Source organism: Panthera onca, chromosome C1, assembly GCF_046562875.1.
Source record: "Panthera onca isolate mPanOnc1 chromosome C1, mPanOnc1 haplotype 2, whole genome shotgun sequence".
NCBI lineage: Eukaryota > Metazoa > Chordata > Mammalia > Carnivora > Felidae > Panthera > Panthera onca.
This window is the reverse complement of record NC_138346.1, coordinates 171,282,210-171,303,058: the sequence shown is the minus strand read 5'-3', so window position 1 is coordinate 171,303,058 and position 20,849 is coordinate 171,282,210.

Genomic DNA, 20,849 nt, shown 5'->3' with positions numbered 1-20,849 from the left:
GCAGCGATAGCCTGGGGTCTGAGACAAGAAGAGTCCCCGGTATCATCCTATTAAAAAAAAATAATGATGTATACGTATCATATTTTACCAGATTTGGATTGTATTATTTTGTAAGTTGCTTTTTCTTACTAAAGATGTGTAGTAGCATTTCCCATGCTACTAATTGTGCTTTGAAGTGTTTTTTTTTTTAAATCTGAGTACAGCGAACACACAATATGACATTAGTTTCAGGTGTATAACGTAGTGATTCGACAAGTTTGCACGTTACGCTATGCTCACCACAAGTGTAGCTACCATCTGTCCCCATACAACACTATCACCTGAGAAGGAGAGAGAAAGAATCTCTCACAGTACCAGTAATATCTGGGCTGCATCAAAAGGCTGAATCACAGTTTTTTAGGGAAAAGGAATATTTTGCATGAAAAGATAATAGAGGGGCACCTTGGTGGTTCGGTCAGTTAGGCATTTATTTGACTCTTGATTTCAGCTCAGGCCATGATCCCAGGGTCATGGGATGGAGCCCTGCATCGGGCTCCTTGCTGAGCCCGGTGCCTGCTTGAAAAAAGAAAAAAAAAAAAAATTTAAGATAATAGAAGCAAGAAAGAACATTGAATGGTCTGGGAACTGGAAGGACAGGGAGGAGTCTTGATCTATATAACCCTGTGACATTTGAGTGTAAAGTGTAATTATTATTACTATTAATTTTCTTTTCTTTCTATTTTTTAAAATTTATTTAGGTTACATCCAAGTTAGTTAGCATATAGTGCAACAATGATTTCAGGGGTAGATTCCTTAATGCCCCTTACCCATTTAGCCCATCCCCCCTCCAGGAACCCTCTGTTTGTTCTCCATATTTAAGAGATTAATTTTATTTTCAAAAGAGGAAACTGTGGTATAGACAGAGTAAGAGATTTGTTAAGATTAGCTAGCCAGTCAGTGGCAAATCCATAATTTAAAGTTGGGATTTCTGGAAACTTGGAGGACACTGAATATAAGCAGGAAAGGAAGAAATCAAGGAAACCTGAGCCATGACGAAGCAGAAGGGATGCCCTAGCTGTGAGGAGCGGAAAGAGAAGGAAAACCGTCTGCTCCATGTCCAATTAAATCTCTTTTGTCCTCAGAGAGGCCTGGGAAGTTGACCGCCAGCTTCCCTCATCTGATGAGTGAAGTGTAATAAATGTGTGCACTTTTTTTTGGTAGAAATGTGAAGTAGTTTCCAAAATTAGCTCTGTCCAACTGTTAAAACCCCCAAATTCCCAAACTCTCTCAACAGGAAGCAAGCAGTGGACATCCAGATGTTTCTCCTCACAGTATTTGTCTGTGTAGTATTTACATTGATCTTTTTCTTGTCAAATCATGACTTTATGAAATGCTTTATTACGCTGATTGACCGTTCGCACAGAAGAACTGAGAAGGGGGAGCTGAGGGAAACATGGGTGCAGGGTGCCGTGCGGATCCTTAGCCAGTGCTCCATCTCGGAAAACCACACTTCCAGTAAACGCTCGGAGTTCAGAAATCCAGCAAGTACAAAACTCAACAGAGACTGTTCCTTTTCTGTATGAAGAAAGATAGTACAAGGAACAAACCTTGATGAACCCACCCTTTGGAGATTATGAAGGTAAATGAGGGGTTCCTGCGTAGCTCAGTTTGTTGAGTGTCCAACTTTTGATTTCAGCTCAGGGCATGATCCCAGGGTCATGGGATAGAGCCCAGCGTCAGGCTCCATGCTCAGAGTGGGATTCTCTCTCTCTCTCTCCTCTACCTTTCTCCCCATTCATGCTCTCTCTCTTTCTAAAAATAATAATAATAATAATAATAATAATAAATAATAAACATTTTAAAAAGAAAAGAAAGGAAATGATCGGTCTGCAAATCGTGGAATCTACCAAATCATGAATACCAAAAAAATAGCTTTCTGCAGGAAGAGAGTTGAATAAAGCCTGGGCTGATAGGTCATTAGTTATTTCACTTTCTGCCAGGAACTGGGCTACAAAGGTGCATGCATACCTCAGTTTGTCCTCACCACAGTCCTAAGAAAAAGGTATTATTTTCATGCCCTGTTTATAGACGAAGAAATTGAGACCCAAGAGAGGTTAAAAACCTAAAAGTTTGGGGCTCCTGGGTGGCTCAGTCGGTTAAGCGGCCAACTTCGGCTCAGGTCATGATCTCACGGTCCGTGGGTTCGAGCCCCGGGTCGGGCTCTGTGCTGACAGCTCAGAGCCTGGAGCCTGTTTCAGATTCTGTGTCTCCCTTTCTCTGACCCTCCCCCGTTCATGCTCTGTCTCTCTCTGTCTCAAAAATAAATAAACGTTAAAAAAAATGTTAAATAAATAAATAAATAAAAACCTAAAAGTTTACTGGGACACCTGGGTGGTTCAGTCAGTTGAATGTCCGACTCTTGATTTCGACTCAGGTCATGATCTCACGGTCATGAGATCGAGTGCTGGGTGGGGCTCTGCATGGGGTATGGAGCCTGCGTGAGATTCTCTCTCTCCTTCTCTCCTTCTCCCTTTGCCCCTCCCTCTGCTTATGCACATGCTCTCGCTCTCTCACTCTCTCTCTCTCTCTCTCTCTCCCTCCCTCAAAAATAAAAAAATTTAAAAATCTTAAAAAAAAAAAAAGACAAAAAAACTTCAAAGATTACTTACCTAGTAAGCAGCTGAGCTGGGAATCCAACCTAGGTCTACCTCAGTCCAAAGAGACTATGCATTTAACTATTATATTCTGAATGTAATGTTAGTAATTCTGTTCTTAAAAAAAAGAAAAAAAAAGGTGGTGGACCCACTTTGTTGATTCTTCAAGGAGAAGATGCCTCCGTTTCTAATGCTGCCAGAACAGTTTTTCTATCTCTTAGTAACTCTACAATGAGAGTCATTCTCCACCACTCTCCACCCTCCTCCGTGGCAGCTATTTTGCTTAGGCAATGGGTCACTTTTGATCACTTTTCTTGTCTTCCTTTTAAGCTACCATTGTTCCATTCTTTCTTTGAACCCCAAAGAAAGATATAAAAGGTGAACAGCATATACCTAGAAGGTCACAGTGCTTGCCAATGAACACCCAAAACCAAGACCAAAAAAACAGCTACAGGATGGGATCCTGGAAGCCTTTCTCTTGCTGGGTAACCAGTGACCAAAGAGATAATGTGTCAGACTTGCAACAGATACCCCTTTTGATTAATTAGTCTCTTTTCTTCCTCTTTAATTATGATCTTAGCCAAAGTTCCATGTTGTTTCTCCCACTATTAAAGGGAGGGAAGAAAGAAAAAAATGAAGATAAATATAACCAACTTTATTTGGATCAACTATGTCTCATTAGCAATCTTATGGTTTTGGTGTGGAGAATACTTAGTACAGAAAAGGCATTTTCTCTTTCTATTTTTTTTTTTTTTAACTAATGTTTAATTGGTTTATCCCCTTTGGGCTAGCTAGAGAAACGCCTATACCCAACATGCACATACTGTATGTAAGAATGGGCATAAACAAAAGTCAAACATCTGCTTACCAGACCTGCCCCTCAGTCTTCTTCTTAAGCACCAGGAAAAGCATCTCAAGTTAGTCCCCAGTTTGACTTTGCAGGAATGCTGGATTCTCTGTAGCGTTTTTGCCTCTCACCTTTCCTAGGAGTTTATAGGGCGCTTTGAAGTTCCTCTGAACAAACAGGGTCTCTGTGTTTCACTTATTGCTGAGCCAACCCTGGGGCCTCGGTTCCATCAGCTCCTTATTAAGTGTTTAGTAATTTCAGTTTCCACATTTTGGTCTTGCTCACTTTGCAAACATCTGGAGAGAATTAGTTCCCAGGCCTCTGTAACATACCCATTTTGTGGTTCTAGAGAGAGTTGCGGGCTAGGGGATGTTGTTGCCCTTAACGAGCTTTCTTTATGCTTTTTAACTGTAAAAGGTACCCTCGTTAATATTCACAGACAAAGAGAAAGTGAGACCAGCCTCTCCATCCCTGTTTAGCTCTTGCCTTCTTGACTGTGAATGAGAACTTCATGCTGAAATAGGTAGAATAAATATCATGAAAGTGGGAATTAAATACAAGATAAAATAATGCATGATAATAATAACAACAATAATGTCCGGGCACCTGAAACGAGCATACGTCTCTACCTGGGTGATTCGGTGTGATCTCTGCTAGCCCTGTGGGCCTGTGAGCGCTGAAAACGTGTCTAGTACATATTAAGATTTACTGTTAGGAAGTCACACACTAGATTTGGAAGAGACAGTATAAAAAATGAAAATATAGCACTAAGAATTTTATGCAGATTTGATGTTGGAATGATAATTTGGAGATACAAGGTTAAAATTAATTTCACTTTTTTTCCCCACTTTTTCAATGTCGTTATTAGAAAGTTTTTAATCATATAAGTCACCCACTTTTGTGTTTTTCATCATGTTTCTATTGGACAGCAGTGCACTAAAGAACCAGACAAATTATTTAACAGGATATGACTAGGATTGGAAGATTCCTGTGACGGCATCCATGTGATATCAAAGTGAATAGGATGGGTATTGAAAGAAGTGTTAAGAAAATACCCTGAATTTCAATAAGTAGGAGAAGATGGCTATCAGATAGAAACTACTGATTGTTAACTTTTTCCCAGGACAAAATTCTAGAATAAATTATTAAATACAACATTTATAAGTAGGTTATAAGTAGGGGGTGCCTGGGTGGCTCAGCCAGTTAAGCATCCGACTTCAGCTCAGGTTGTGACCTCGTGGTTCGTGGGTTCAAGCCCCACGTTGGGCTCTATGCTGACAGCTCAGGGTCTGAAGCCTGCTATGGATTCTGTGTTTTCCTCTCTTTCTGCCCCTCTTTCTCTCTCTCTCTCTTGAAAATAAACATTAAAAAAAATGTTTTTAAGTATATTAGGAAACAAGTAGACGATCACAAGAAACTACTAAGTAAAATTACAACTGGTTGAATATTTGTATTCAGTCTTGAAAATCTATCTATAGAGAGGCCTTGGGGGGCGGGGGACCACAAAACTAAAAAATTAATTGAACATGATGAATCTCAAAATAAGTACTCAAAATATAATGCATCAATAATGGGAATGTGATGTATAACTTCCATACATGTAAAGTGCTGAATTCATAACATGAATTGTGTTTAGGTACATCACTGAGGTGGCCCAGCTTAAAAATAATGCCCATGCAAAGAATTAACTTTTTTAAGTACAGCACTAACTAAAGGTATAATATGCTGTGGAAAAATATCATAGAGTGTAGAAGTCTCACTTTATTGCGCTGAACTGGCCAAATCTAGAATATTTTGTTCAGTTCCTGCATAACCACATGGTAAGGGTGTCCTTTTTTTAATTAAAAAAAATTTTTTTAATGTCTATTTATTTTTGAGAGAAAGGGAGACAGAATGTGCATGGGGAGGGGCAGAGCGAGGGGGAGATACAGAATCAGAAGCAGGCTCCAGGCTCCAAGCTATCAGCACAGAGCCTGTCGCCAGGCTCCATCCCACAGATCGCAAGATGGTGACCTGAGCCAAAGTCAGTCGGACATTTAACTGAATGAGCCACCAAGATGCCCCAGGTGAGGGTGTCTTAACAGCTAGAACAGGAAAGCCATTCAGCCGGGCAAAGAAGACCTCTGAGAATGTCGCCTGACAGTGTGATCATTGTTATCACTTGGAGAGTGTAGACATTCTGCTTTGCTACAGAAAACAGGCTGACCAAAGAACAGTTGGTGGATGTTACAGGAAAGGTAGGAACGGATCATTATAAAGGAGAATTTTTGAATAATTGTGGAGCCCTCCATGGGAAAGGCTGCCTGGAAGATAATAAAGTACCTCCCTTCCCTAAGAATGTTGTTCTGTAGAGGCCAAATGAGCATTCATCAGGTATATTAAAGAAGATATTTCTACATTGGAAGGGAGATTAAAGTAAGTGACATTTTTTTAGTTTCCAATTCTAAAACTGGAAATTCTGTTATCAGTATAGTCATTCTAAGATGCTCTACAGGCTCCTGCTTTGGTCAAACCAAGCTAAATATCATCTGGAAGCTTCCTAAAAATGATGGTGCATCAGAAATTAAACTAAGAAGACGTCTAACACACGGTAGCTGCCTCTCTGTGTGTGTTTAGGGGATGGGGAGGGAGCAAAGTCCAGAGCCATAGCGTTTGCCAATTTCTGTGGTGTAAATACCCCTACCATAGCAAAATCTAAAGTAGCCACAGTTTAAAAACTGGCCGTCAAATTTCCTGAGAATGTAACATGTCTCTCACAGGCCGGTATGAGCTGGCTCCAGTACGACACTGCTCACGTATCACTTAGCAGTTAGAACACAGGGTCAGTGAGACAGAATCAATCAATCAATCAATCAATCAGTTTTTTAAAAAAATGTTTGCTATGGGTCACCCACCCAGAAAGGTGTTAATATGTGACATGGTATTTTCCCTCAGAGAACTTAAGGCCAACTGGCAGAAGAGGGAAATGGGTTGGGGGACAAAGATCAACACATAGAGGAAAAATAGAAGGTATTTTAGGACATGAAACAGTGCTGACCACAGAGGTCAATGCTAGTGAAGCTTGGAAAGCAGCAAAGGGACAAAAGCTAAGGCTTATTGAGTGTTGAAATGTTCCATGTGCTCTATGGGCCACCGCTTCTTATATCTGAAGAAACATAATCATAACCCGGTAAGGTAGATATTGTGCCGTCATATGGATGGGGAACCAGAGCTCAGAAATGTCAAGACACAGACCTGAAGCCACACCACTGGGAGTAGCACAAATCCATCCTTACCTACACATCCAAGTTTGGCAGCCAATCCCTTCTTGGCACTGGGGGGGGGGGGGGGGGGGGTTGTGGACGGGGGGAGAAGGGAAAGACTGAAGCTTAGCTGGAAGGACAGAGAGAATTTAATGCCTCCTCCTAAAACTAAGGTTTACAAAGCAGAGCAATAGTTCCCAACCCTCTTCTTGCAAGGCAGTCCTGCTGCGGCTGACGTGAACAGCTTCTCTGTGGACAGTGTCTCACTCCCAGTCACCGCTGACTCAGAAAGCAAGGCAAGCAAACTGGGAGGCGGTCACACCCCCAAGCCCTGACCATCCTCTCTAGACCTCTTCTTCTTGCCACTCTAACAAACCCACCTAGGCGTGGGTTTTGAGTTTTTTTCAAAATTCCAGCGGCTTGAGTTAGGGAAGTAAATGGCTCCCTGAGCCTCAGTTTCTTCTAACACAAAATGAGAAGAAATACTATCCAATTCACATTTTGTTGAGATTATATGTGTTCATTAAGAAACAAAACAAAGCAGGGGTGCCTGAATGGTTCAGCCGGTTAAGCTTCTGACTCTTGATTCCGGCTCAGGTAATGACCTCACAGTTTGTGAGTTCAAGTCCTGCATTGGACTCTGCACTGACAGTGCAGAGCCTGCTTGGGACTCTCTCTCTCCTCTCTCTCTGCCCCTTCTCCACTTGCTCTCTCTCTCTCTCTCTCTCTCTCCCTTCTCTCTCTCAAAATAAATAAGTAAACTTAAAAAAAGAAACACCTAGCACAATGCCAAGCACAGAGTAGATATTCAATAAATATTAAATTCCTTTCTTTCCATACAGATGCATGGTTTTCTCCCTAGCTAGATTGTCATGCATATCTTTGTGTCCCCAGCAACTAACTCAGGACATGGCAAAGTGAACAGGTTAACTCTGTTTAGTGACAGCACTGATTCATTACTCTGGTCCCAGAGATGCTTTTTACATTAAATAAAACAAATATACATGCACATGCAAAAGTCCATTCCTGTCCCAAGGAATCAGTATATGCTCTTCTAGGGGCTGGTCATTCCACACAGATGAGAGAGTGCCTGTTCTCTGACAAGATTGTCTACTGTCCTCAGTCTAAAAACTGCCTCTACCAGTTTATTTACATCAACAAGGTGTCATCTTTATACCATGATCTTTCAATTCTGGTGAGCTGCTTGGTTGTCCCATTACACTATCAAGGGGTGGTGCCGGGGTGACCACTAAGGGTCCAAGGAACAGTGTCATGCTGGATGCAAGAGTTCAGGTATCATGGCGGCTCAAGGCAAGTTCGGTCAAGGAAACAGCAATGAAGGTCATGGGGCTGTTGGGGGGGTGCCCTCATGACCATCACTGCAACCTGAAAGAATTGACCAATAATTGCACGAATGGAAGCTAGAAGGAACTGCAGCTTTCTTTGAAGAGAGCAGAAAATTGGTTGACGATGTACAAAGCTCCATAGGCTCAAGCAAAGCACCCAAATGTGCTCATTCACCCCTTCCATTCACTCATCTCCCCCTACATAGTGCTACTCACCAGGGCATGCCGTGGGCGCTCGTTCCCTCCCTGGGTGCTCCAGGAACCAGTTATGAAATCCACCTATGTATTTTCTGTGGAGGTCGGCTCTTATTTTAGCAGACAGCATGAGCTATCATCTGGTTTTTATTAAATTCCATAAGTGAGAGAGTAATTCATACTCCAAAATGTTACAGACTCACTATTTACATAGTGCGACTGATTGAAAACTGTTTTGTTCTTTTCTGCTTTTCTCTATTTTGCAAATTTCCTTCAGTGAGCGTGGACTACTTTTATATTCAAAATGGTAAACATTTTTTGAAAGAGTAAGAGATTCACGTCAGAAACAGAAGTATAGGAACAGAACATGCCATTACTAATGGTTTTGAGAACCATATTCCTACAGCCCTGATGATCAGCAAGTCGTGTTATTGAGACGTTTTCCTCTACTTTCTGTGAATCTGAGTGAGCTTTGCTCCGAGACTGCCAATTGAAGAATGGGAAGTACACATTATTATGAGAGGGATGAGTAATTGAATCCCCTAGCACCTACCACTGTGTGAGTTCTAGGTTAAGTACTTGAAAATGATAACTTTTCAATAGCTGGGCTTTCTCCAGCATGGAATGACAAGATATATGACAACTCTTTGTCCGGTGGCTTACTCGGTGTCAACTGCGTGCCAGGCACTGTTCTGGGCATTGAAGATATAAAGATAATTCATGCCTTCACTCTAGTGAGGAAGGTAGATATGAAAACACTGTAGCAGTACCAGAGGAGTGACTTGTGTACAAGAGGGTATAGGTGAAAGGTCAGAGCAGTTTTCATAAAGGCCAAGATATTTCAACAGTCTTCCCTTGAAAGAAGGAATTTGCTAAGCAGATCAGATACAGTTGGGTGGTAAAGGGATGGGTAGAGGTAAGGAGAATCCAGCGGAGGGAAAAATGGGAGCATGATTAGGGCTCTGGGACCGAAAAGTTAAAGTTCTCAAAGACGTAGCAGTTCTTGTCCCAAACGAGAAGCTAGGCTAGCAAGCCACTGTGAACCCTAATTCCATCAAACACCCATTAGCCCTGCCGTGTACCCAGCATAAGTATGGTGATGATCGAAGACAACGACAAGATATCACCACCCCAAATCACCTGATGATCAGAGTGTTGTCTTACTGTGCTACTTCCTGTCCTTTTGGTGAAATTGCAGAGTGAAGTTTAAAATGCTGAGGCCGCCCATTTGAGAATGAGGAATTGCATATTGGGATTAGCATAATAAATGCTTACATTTTGTATAATCTACTGGAGATCCTGGGATGACTTTTCCCGAAAGACACTACAACCTGGATACTGTCCTACCACCTAGACAGGAAAGAAAGGGAAAGGGTGGTAGCACTGATGGTGCTTTCCTTGTGTCTTCGGCAGCCTTCCAGTCCAAGAAATAAGAATAATCGTAAGGCAACTTTAATCTTCACCGAGCTCTCTTGAAGCATATCAAAGAGAATCCCAAATGCACAGCAAAACATCTTAAAATTGCCTTTCCCCATCTCTCTCTAGTCATATATATCATACATTTATGGTTCCCTCCTCCTCATTCTTTCCCCCTTCTCCCTGTATTCCTCCAGGCTCTCTTAAACCCAACTGCAAGAGCGCTTATCCTTCACCCCCAGCTCCCTTCCCCCTTTCTGGATTTATTTCTCCTGTGGCTGGTAGCTCTCTCTCCCTTTTCTGAAGTAAATCAATTTCACCTTCCTCCAATCAACACCACAGTATTTTTATATTTGTGGCAAAAGTTTAATAGGCAGAATTGGGGGATGCTTTGCAGAGGCTAGAATACCCCGGAGAATGATTTGTTTTCCTCATCATCTGAACGGCAAGCGTTTTTAGCCACTGCTGGCTAAGTTTTTTCGGATGGAGCCCACATTTTAGGCTTTGCTCACCCTAAAAACATAAGGCTTCCCCTATCAGAGAAAGTCGATGTAAAATGATGTTCATAAGTCTATTTTCCCGTATGTCCCTTTTATTGATAACAAATTTGAGCCTCCATTCCTTACCCACCCAAGGTGGTTAACTATGAGAATACTATTCAGTTAGTGCCCTTCTTCCCCACAATCCCCAAGGGCAGGGGCCCTGGACATTAGCTGGGGAAATAACCCTGGAAAATAGAATGCACTTATTTCTCATTGTATTTAGTATTCATTGAAGTGAATTGAATGTGAGCATAAACTTCTCAAAGGTTCTTTTAGTCCTTTGAACCAAGTGTGAACCAAGTGTCACTGAAGTCATGAAACCTGGCACATACACAGTTGCATTTCACCCTGCCTCAAGCCACCACATGAATGGGCGACCAGGAAGCAATCTTCCCTTCATAGGATTTCCTCCAATGCCTACACTGCAAGCCAAGGATCTGTAAGTACAGAAAAAGCCATTTGTTTTTCCTTTCCTTTGAGGGAAATGACCAGATGCAAAGTTTTCAGACCCAATTCCTGACTCCTCGGTGCCCATTCTGGCATTTGAAGAGTTAATCTGCTGCCACCTAGTGGCTCTCAGCCAACCTGCGACCCCCAGCTCCCAGAAGAGGAATGAGTGAGGGTGACTGGGGTGAGGTTGCCTTGGTGAAGGGGGCAAGGTTCCCGAGTGGCTTTGTCTTTCCACCCCAAAGTACTAGTTACAAGTGCTCGCTTTTCGCTTTTCGAAAGCAGATTCTCTCTCTTCTGTCTTCTCCCCCCCTTCTCCTCCTCACTCTCCCTTTCTTTCCCCTTCCCTCCCTCTCTCATTCCCCCTCTCTTTCTCACTTGCAACTGCGGGCCTGTTTCCTCTAGACCTGAGGCAAAACAGTAGTACAGGCTAGGATTTCTTGCAAGTTTTCCACTGTGGGGTGCCGCAACAGCTGTGACCCTAGCTTGATTTTGATGTAGACTTCAAGGGCGCCGTCCCCAGCAGGGGGAACATTTTTACCTCAGGAGCCTATTCACATTGGTAGCCTTGGCAGGGAAAGTTCCAGAAGCTTTGATTACACAAATACCTCTGCTAGGTACAGGCCCCTTCTTGGCAACCTGGGGAGAGAGAATGTGCACGTGGGCTGATTAAACCAAATGACCCGTTTCCTTTGCTGGGGTGGAGGCTGGGGGCTGGGGCTGGGGGTCTTCGGCTTGGAAATGATTTTTTCCTTGGCTGTGTTGCCTGGAAACTTGGAGAGTTTAATTAGGACTGGGGAGGTTTTTGGCTTCTGCAGCTGCCTCCGCTCTCCCCCAGGGTTAGTGGGTGAGTGTGTGTGTGTGTGTGTGTGTGTGTGTGTAGTGCAGGCCAAAACCGTCCTGAGAAGTGAATTGTGTACCATGGCAGATGTGACTCTTTTTATTTCAATTGATTTCAGTTAATAACTTTTAACCTTGTGAACCAGAGAGGCTGCGTGTGGTTTATGTATCACGTACTGAAACCTGGACAACTGGGTGGAAGGGGTAGCTATTACCTTACTTCCTATATCCATCAAGGGCCAATCTTGGAAAATTTTCTAAATGTTCTCAAGAAAGTCCAAGAAGGACTGCCCCAGGTCAGTGTCTCCCTGACTCTGTGAGTTCCAAGGGAAAAGTAGGACAGAACCCAGCTTGCCCAAATGCAGTTATCCGACTTTGTTAGGGAAAAAGAACAAACAAATTAAAATACAATATTTTAACTCCTTTATTAGCCCCAATACCATTTATCAGCATCAATTCATTATTGTCCCATGTGGGGATTTTGAAGAATTGAGGAAGAAGAGGTTTTTTCATTTGGTGGGGGAGGGGTTGTATATGTTTGTATCTACTTATTTTTCAAATGTAAACATGATACATACATATGTTCCAGTCATGAAAGAATTAAAGACAGAAGTGAAACCCCTCTTGCTCAAAGGCAGTTTTTCTAGCTGGAGTCAACATCAGTCTAGGCACATTTTGGCCCTTCTCTTCTTCCCTTCCTCCTTTTCTTTCCTCTCTTGCTTTTCTTCTTCCTTCAGAGGAAGAGTCAGAGACATAGGTCTTTCTTTATGGAGTGCACGCAAGTGAGCCATAGCATACTGTGTGTCTGAGTTTCTGAGGGCGGCCATAACAATGTACCACACACTGGATGGCCCAGACAACAGAAATGTGTTGCAAGTCCAAGATCAAGGCATCGAGCTTCCGATGGCTTGCTGTCAGCCTTTGGTGTTCCCTGGCATGTAGACACATCGCTTGATCTCCACCTTCATCTTCGTATGGCATTGTCCCTCTGTGTGTGTGTGTCTGTCTGTCTCTGTGTCCAAATTTCCCAAAAGGCAAATTTGGGAAGTTTGGGACGTCAGTCATACTAGATTAAGTCCCACTCTAACGACCTCACTTTAACTTGGTTGTCTCTATAAAGACCCTGTCTCCAAGTAAGATCACATTCTGAGGTACTGTGGGTTAGGTCTTGAGCATCATTTGAGGAACACAATTCAGCCCATAATACCAGGTAAAGCAATAGCTATGTATGTTGGGTATTGCAGTGGTACCTAGGAGGGAGGTTTGTTTGTTTTTTTTTTTAAAGCCAATGATGGGATATATTAACGGGACTACTTTTTTCTTTTCCCTTTTAAATTTATTGTACATGTTCATAACATTATACGTACACATATATGAAAGAGTCAAGTAGTTTTATAAGGCTTATTACGAAAAATAGGAGTCTACAAGCCATAGCCAGGCTCTCCACCTCCGTTTTATACTCTTGAAGGCAATCTCTTTCAGCTCTTCTGATTCTGTTAACATTTAACTGTAAATTTCCAAACAACAGATTTATGTAGCTACATGATTTTTCAATTATAGATATTATTTACTAGTTTCCTAACATGGAAGACGGGGAGTCAGCTCTCTATAGGTACACTCCACCTCTAACACACACACACACACACACACACACACACACACACACACTTCTAGTATTCCATCTGCCCAATATAGTGGTGTTGTGACTCAGTGAGATTTAGCCGATGTTCCCATCACCATGACTATGTAAATGCTATAGATAACTAAGTTGTGGGGGATACCAAGAGTACTTTTTCTTTCCTGTACAAAGCTTCTCCCACCTGGAGTAAATAATTGACTTGTGTTTTCACTTGGCTGGTTTTTAATGTACTTATTATCACTTATCAAACCCCAATTCTGCCCCAGTTGTGTAAAATCCTCTCAATACATTCAAACACATTAGTAATTATTGATTTCACCTTCTTGAAGTCTCTTCCAGAGCCCTCTGACCTTCTCCAAACTGGCACTGAAGGTCACATGACCAGACTGTTGCCTAGGGAATCTTCAATTTAGGCCTTTCCTCTTGGACCAGAGCTCCAGAGAAGACTCTGCAGTCCCTACTTGGAGAGTATATGCCTGGCTGCTATGTTCCAGGAGCTGAATGTGGGAAGAAGGCTGGAGCCCAAACAATTCAGTCAGATCATCAATATTCCTTGAGTCTCTCTGCTTTCAGTACAGCATCCTCTCATACCTCAATTCGGCCTAGCATCTCCACTCAGAAATCCCCTGCTTTCTGTCTCTTGAAAGTAAATCTTTCCTGTCATTTATTGCAGTGAAGAAGGAGTCAAGTGATTTCATGGCATAGGAGGTGGGGGCTTCAGGGGACACCTACCTGATCCCAAACCCTCCCCACTAACCCTCTTGTGTCTCCCCCACCTTCGTGCTCACTTCCAGACATACCAAATGTCACTAATTCCTGCACTTGTTCTGGGATCCAAACTGTCAACCAAGTCACTTCTGGAGCCTCCCCATTGCAGGCTTAGCATGTGGCTCTGCTGAACCAGTCTGCTAGGACAGCTGCCAGCTTCACAGCATTTCAGTCCACAGGTTTTGTTTTTTGTGCCTTTTCTATTCTCTCCGTTTTTGTGTCATTAGGTTACCAGGAGAAAGGAAGCTAAATAGAGGTGTCCCATTTGCCAGCTTTAACTCTAAAGCTGTTCTTGTCCTCTAACCAGCATGTTCTGGAGATAGTTTCAAATCCCTAAGGAGCGATCCTATTGCTGGGCTATCTGGAAGCTGTGGGTGAGTTTAGGGAGAAGAGAGGCTCTGTGACCACGTGCACGTGCACAATTCAAGTACACAGTCATCCCAACCACCCACGCTGCACACAATCTACAGCCAACATAGGCTGGATATTTGGATTCACTAGCTTTAGATTCTTATTTTGTTCTTTGTGTAATTTTCTTAGATTCCCCAGTTCTCTCTCCCCATCCCCTCTAATTTATTCTTGAAAATACCACCAAAGTGTTCCTTTTAAAAATGCAAATCCTATTATTGTGTCATTCCCCTACTTCAAAGGCTTCAATGCCTTCTCTTTACTTTTGCAATAAAGTCCCACACTCTACTCTTGTCTTATATGACTCCCACAGTCTGGACCCTGACAACCTGCCCAGTCTCATATTAGTCTCCTCTCTCTGGCTAAACTTTGGCTTCCTTGACTATTTGTCAGTTCCCTCAGGTCTTTGTACATGTTCTTGCCTCTGCCTGGAAAGCTCTCTATCTCAGAACCCCAAAAGCCCTAAGGGGAAAACATCCTATTCCCAGAGAGACCTTCTCTGACCACCTCTCAGCCCTTCCCCCATAGACATTAGGTTAAATTCTACCTTACGTACCCTCCTGACATCCTGCTCTTTTGCTTTGTTAACACTTTAGTTACATGTCCAGGCTAGAATGGAAGCATTAGGAGCATAGGATCTTTTTCTGTCTTGTTCACATCAAAACCCTGGAACCTAACAGCAGGCTAGGCTCTTAGAAGGTATTCAAAGATATTTATTTAGGGCCCCCTGTGTGGCTCAGTTGGTTGAGCCTCTGACTCTTGATTTTCTCTCAGGTCATGATCTCATGGTCATGGGATCCAGCCCCACGTTGAGCTCTGGGCTCTGTGCTGGGCATAGGGGCTGCTTGAGAGTCTCTCTCTCTCTGCCCTCCCCGACTTGCAGTCTCTCACTCTCTCTCTAAAAAAAAAAAGATATTTATTTAATCAATTATACTTTTCACTTTAGATTTTTCTAATGTCTCGTCCCACCCCCACCCCAGTATACTCACGATTCTAAATCTACTGTTTTAATCAGGGAGAATATTAGCTAAATATCAAATGTGTTTGGCCTGAAAAGATACTCATAATTCCCTTTCTAGAAAACTAGGCTTGGTGGCTCTCTGCCTCTCTCTCTTGCAGAAAACAGGCCTAGATGTCCTCAGGACACTGAAGCTGGTGGCCAGGTGTCCCTTGGCTTGTTCTGCTGGCTCTAAAAGCAGAGACTATGAAGATTATAAACAGAAAAGGAAAGACTTAATTTTTGTTTTTCACAGGCAATCAGGGAAGTTGATTATAGTGATAAAGTTAGTAGGTCATACGAGGGTTCTCATAGAATAAGCTGAATGGAGGTCCCCACTACAGAACTCAGTTGTAGTAAGACAAGTACCCTAGTTTTTTTCTCATTGCTTTTCTTACATGAGAAAAAAAAATGTAGCCCACTCTATGCAATAATTGGACGTTTGAAACCAAAACTATTTGTTTTCTCATCTGTAAAATGAGGACGTTGAACTAAGTGCCCTCTAAGGCTGCTCTAAAACTCTCTGACCTTATTCTATGATTCTTTGTAAATGCTGTTCATGAGAATTTCTGGGTTTCTGAAAATACACTGCTCTTGAGAAAAGTCAAAGTTTTATCGCAAGTTTAAAAAAAAAATAGAAACACCTTTATGAACGTGGCAAAGAATCAGGTGAACAATCATGTGGATTTGTGCACTGCCAGCAGTGGTGCCCTTCTAAAGAGGCCGGTAGCCAGCATGTTACGACTCAACACAGAATTGCATCAGGGCGAGAAGGTCTAAAGTCTTCAGTGGCAGCTTTGCAATGTTGTACCTTTGCACGAGGACAAAAAGGAAATCATACGTGCCCAAATGTGAAGGATTACATACCCTAGACTTGGTTTTAAAAATAAATAAGGGGCGCCTGGGTGGCTCTGTCAGTTAAGCGGGCGACTTCCACTCAGGTCTTGATCTCTCGGTCCGTGAGTTTGAGCCCCGCGTCGGGCTCTGTGCTGACAGCTCAGAGCCTGGAGCCCGTTTCAGATTCTGTGTCTCCCTCTCTCTGACCCTCCCCTGTTCATGCTCTGTCTCTCCCTGTCTCAAAAATAAATAAAATGTTAAAAAAAATTTTTTTAATAAAAATAAATAAAATAACTGGGTGATTCATTGTATTATTATTCAATAAATATCTACTCCAATCCTCACCCTGTCATGGGCCTTCACCTTCCTTCTCCATTAGTGCTGGGTTTGGCCATACAATTTGCTTTGGCAGAAGAAATGTTTGTGGACATGACACTTACCTTTGATGTGCTTTCTCAGTTTAGCTTTGGTCTTTTGCCCTGGTGACCTGCCACAGATGCCCTGAGTAACGACTGTCCCATTTTCAAAAAAAAAATTTTTTAACGTTTATTCATTTTTGAGAGACAGAGAGAGACAGACCATGAGTGGGGAAGGGGCAGAGAGAGGAGACACAGAATCCGAAGCAGGCTCCAGGCTCCAAGCTATCCGCATAGAGCCCAATGTGGGGCTCGAACTCACAACCGCAAAATCATGACCTGAGCCGAAGTCAGATGCTCAACTGACTGAACCACCCAGGTGCCCCATGACTGTCCCTTTAGCCTTGACTCCAAAATAAGAAATGTGGAGCAAATGTAAATTGGACCCACAGAGCCTTCCAGCTAAGCTCCATCTAATTCAGCTGAATCATGGTTGATCTACAGACCTTTGATCATGAGATAAATGCTTGCTATTCTTAAACCCTTGAGTTTTGAGGTGGTTGTTACACAGCATTATTGTGAAAAGGCTGGCCAATACAGGATGAAATGTGTGCTCTCATGAGATATAACATGATGGTTAAGGGTGCAGTTTCTCAAATTTAGCACATCTTGTTTTGAATCTCACTTCTCTTATTTACTTTATGTGAAATGTTAATGCAATTTGCTTAACCTCTCTGAGACTCAGTTTCCTCACCTGCAAAATAGAAAGAATCATGGTACCAACCCCATAGCAATGTTAGACAAAATGAAACAGTACGAATTAAACAGTTAAGACTGTGCCTGGTATGCAGCAAGTAAATGCTTGGTGTTATTAACAATAATAATAATTTTAATTTCTATAAAATGAATCTTACTTTTCTAGTAACTTATAAAACTTGATATATTTTTTCTATAAAACTGGATACAAAGACTTATTTAGAAATATTTGGTGAAGAAGGATGAAGGAGATAAACATCTTACCACGTGGCCAATAAGTTCCATATGGTATTAGAGTTTCTTGTGTATGGGAGGTGTATTTTCTATGAAGCAAGACGATCTGTGTGTATATGCATATATAAAACAGTTTTGAATTACTCTGCAACAATCTCCCATATCTGAGCTCCTTTCACAATAAGAACTTACATTTCCATATCCCAGTGTCCAGGATATGAAAGTGTGGCGTCACGTATTAACAGACTAGGTCTCACTCTACGCTTTGGGCGCCCAGAATTGTTCCTTAGAGTTCACGTTTAATAGTTCAATGCTGTCGTACTTCACCTTCATGTACTTAACAGACAGGTATTAAGTACTGGGTATTGCACCAGGGACTAGAGGTAGAAGATAAGTAAGACAATGGCGCTGCACTCATGGCAGTCATAGTTTCGCTGCAGACTGGCAAATATATTTCATATTGGTGTCAACTCTCACAGATATAGAGGGGCCGCCTGGAGCCCTGGATGAACACAATTGTAAGCAGCATTGATCTTAGCAGGGAAAAGAGTTGTAGGCATGGAAAGAAGGAATGGTTTTGAATGCTTGCTAAATCCAGGTTTAGCTGGGGATGGGAAAAAAAAACACAACAAAATATAATTTAATACAGTAAACGCTATTTGGGAGATAAGAACAAAGTAGCATCAAACACAAAGCAAGGAGTAATTAATTTTGCCAGAAGCGGAGTGGAATAAGGAAAGGCTTAATTGAAGAGGTGAAATTGTAGTGGGGTTTGGATGGATAACCAGGAATTTAGTAGGTGGTGAAGTGGGGAAGGAAGATTTCAGGCCAAGAATGCATCATGAGCAAAGGCACAGAGATGTGTGAGTACGTGGGGGGTTAAAGGAATTGTGAGTAGTCCTGTTTAAGAAGAACGCAGAGTGTGGGGTTGGTGCTGGTAAAAATGAGTTGTCACAAGGGGTTGGGACCAGATTGTATTGCTTTATCCTATAAGCCGTGGGACTTGTTGAAGGCTTTGAAGACAGAGCATGGTATGGCCACGTATGTGTTTTAAAGAAGTTACTCCAGAAGAACTAGATTGGAAATGGAAAAAAGAGAAAGAGGCATGAGAACAGAGCCTGTTGCAGCCATGTAGACAAGAAACACAGGGCATCTGAACTGAGGTGGCATGCGATGGGGCAGAGGGAGAGGAAATAGCATCATCACACGGCACAAGGAAGCTCTTCTCTCAAAAATGATCTTTCATTATGGTTTCAATCCATATAAAGCAAATTCAATAGTCTAATTTTTTCATTGCTCATGTCCTAATATTACTGTTTGAATATGTATACATGTCATTAAATTACACATATAAATGGGACTTCCAAGAGTAACCTCAGATTTTTAGTTTTTTAATTATTTATTTATTTATCTTGGTGCAAAAAGGTGATTTTATTAAAACATGGGGACAGGACCCCCTGGACAGGAAGAGCTGTCTAACCTCAGATTTTTTAATTTATCCTTGCAACAATCCTATAAAATAGGTACTGTAATTCCCATTTTGCAGAGGAGAAAACTGAGACTCAGCAATTTAAAAAACCCAAGATCAGTGATCTTGGACTATACATCTTCACAATGTCAAAGGTAGCACTTGAACCCTCGGCAACTTGAGTCCAGAGTCTATGCTCTTAATCACTACTCTACACCACAGAAACAATTAATTCCCCATTTCTACTCAATGTTAAATCTCTTCCATCCCTCTTCTTTTCAGTTTTCTGTATCTTGATCCTGGAGATAAGCTAATGAGTATCAGAGAAGTGTTGAAAACAGGAGAAGGTACCAAAGAGTTTAAAGATAACTGTGACTAAGACTCACCTCTGAAATCATCCAAATAACTTGGACTTGAAGTCTAAGAAAAGCTATTGATACTTTCTGAGTGCTTCAGAGATTTGTCAAGTAATCCTGAACCTCTTACTCTATTGGAATCAATGCATTTCAAGGCACTGCCAATGTACCCAGCAGCATGCTAGGGAATATATCACCTGTGACTTGGCCCTTAGCACAGACGCAGGGGAGAGAGCCCAGGACTGAGATGGGAGACATACTTTGGGGTCCTGGCTCTGCCATTCACCTGCCCTGTGACCCTGGACAAGTCACTTCCCCTTAAGGGGACTTCCCACCATAAGAAATAGCCCCAGTGATCACAAAGGTCCTTACCATTCCTACAACATTTTTGTGCCCGTCTCCAGGATTCATTTGAAGGAAAAATAAAAGCACAGTTAATATTCAACATAAAAGCATGGTAATAAAACACATTCAATGACCACGACTGGTTTAGCAATCACTTGGCCCCTGAAACAACCTCTTAACTATGCAGGGAGAGTGTTTATCATTTCTGCTCCTGCAGAAACTGACACTTCGCGAAGAGAATAGGCTTTACTATTTCTTCCTCTTTCAAAAACTGTTGCATTTGAAATCTCACAAAATATTGAAAACTTGTTTTAGAGGACCAGAGGCACTTTTAAGCTGCGTTCCTGCTTTATCCCTCCTTTCTTTTCATCTGGCCTGGAGAATCCCCAGTGGTGATTTTTAAACATGTTTAGGTACTTAATCGAGGCTTTCGAGGCCTTCCTTCGGGGTTTGGGCAGCACGGAGTTTACTCTGAGGCAAAATATCTTTAACAATAGCCGGATATGCTCCCTGTTTCCTGGGGCTAAAGATTGCAAATAGATTTTTGCATCCCATTTCTTCCAGCGGGAGACCGCGGGGTGAATGGAAACACAAACTTGCTTTTGCCACTTGAAAAGCACCGTCAGTTTTCTCGCAGCTATCATTGTGGCTTCCGGAGGAACCGAAGGAGCAAATGTTGAGTTTTGTAACAGTGCAATCCCAGCTGCCTTCCAGCTCTAACAATCAAGATCCACGTCTCCAGAGAGCACGGCTCCAAGCAATTATTAGAGATGATGGCATTCCTAGAGGGCTGGGGCCACATGCTCTGCCCTCTAAAATAAACACTTCTCTTCGAGCTTCATACTATGCGTTACTCCTTACATGTTATAACACGGGAGCTGACAGATTGGTTGCAAAGCTGCAACTAATATTTTTGAGGGCATAAGAAATGATTGTGCTAGTTCTAATTCCAGAGCCGATCTTTTTAGCAGATTATGATGGATGATTCGCCGCGGTGGTCAGCGACTCCTGTATATTTTAGGTGGAATGCTTTCTTTTGACACATACTTTACAGAGACATATGTGTATCCTATTTTAATTAATGGAAGAAATGATTCATTCACAAGTGAAAGATTTAATTAAATAAAGGGTCAGCATGGGTCAGCCATGAATTGCAAAATACCTCTGATGTTTATTA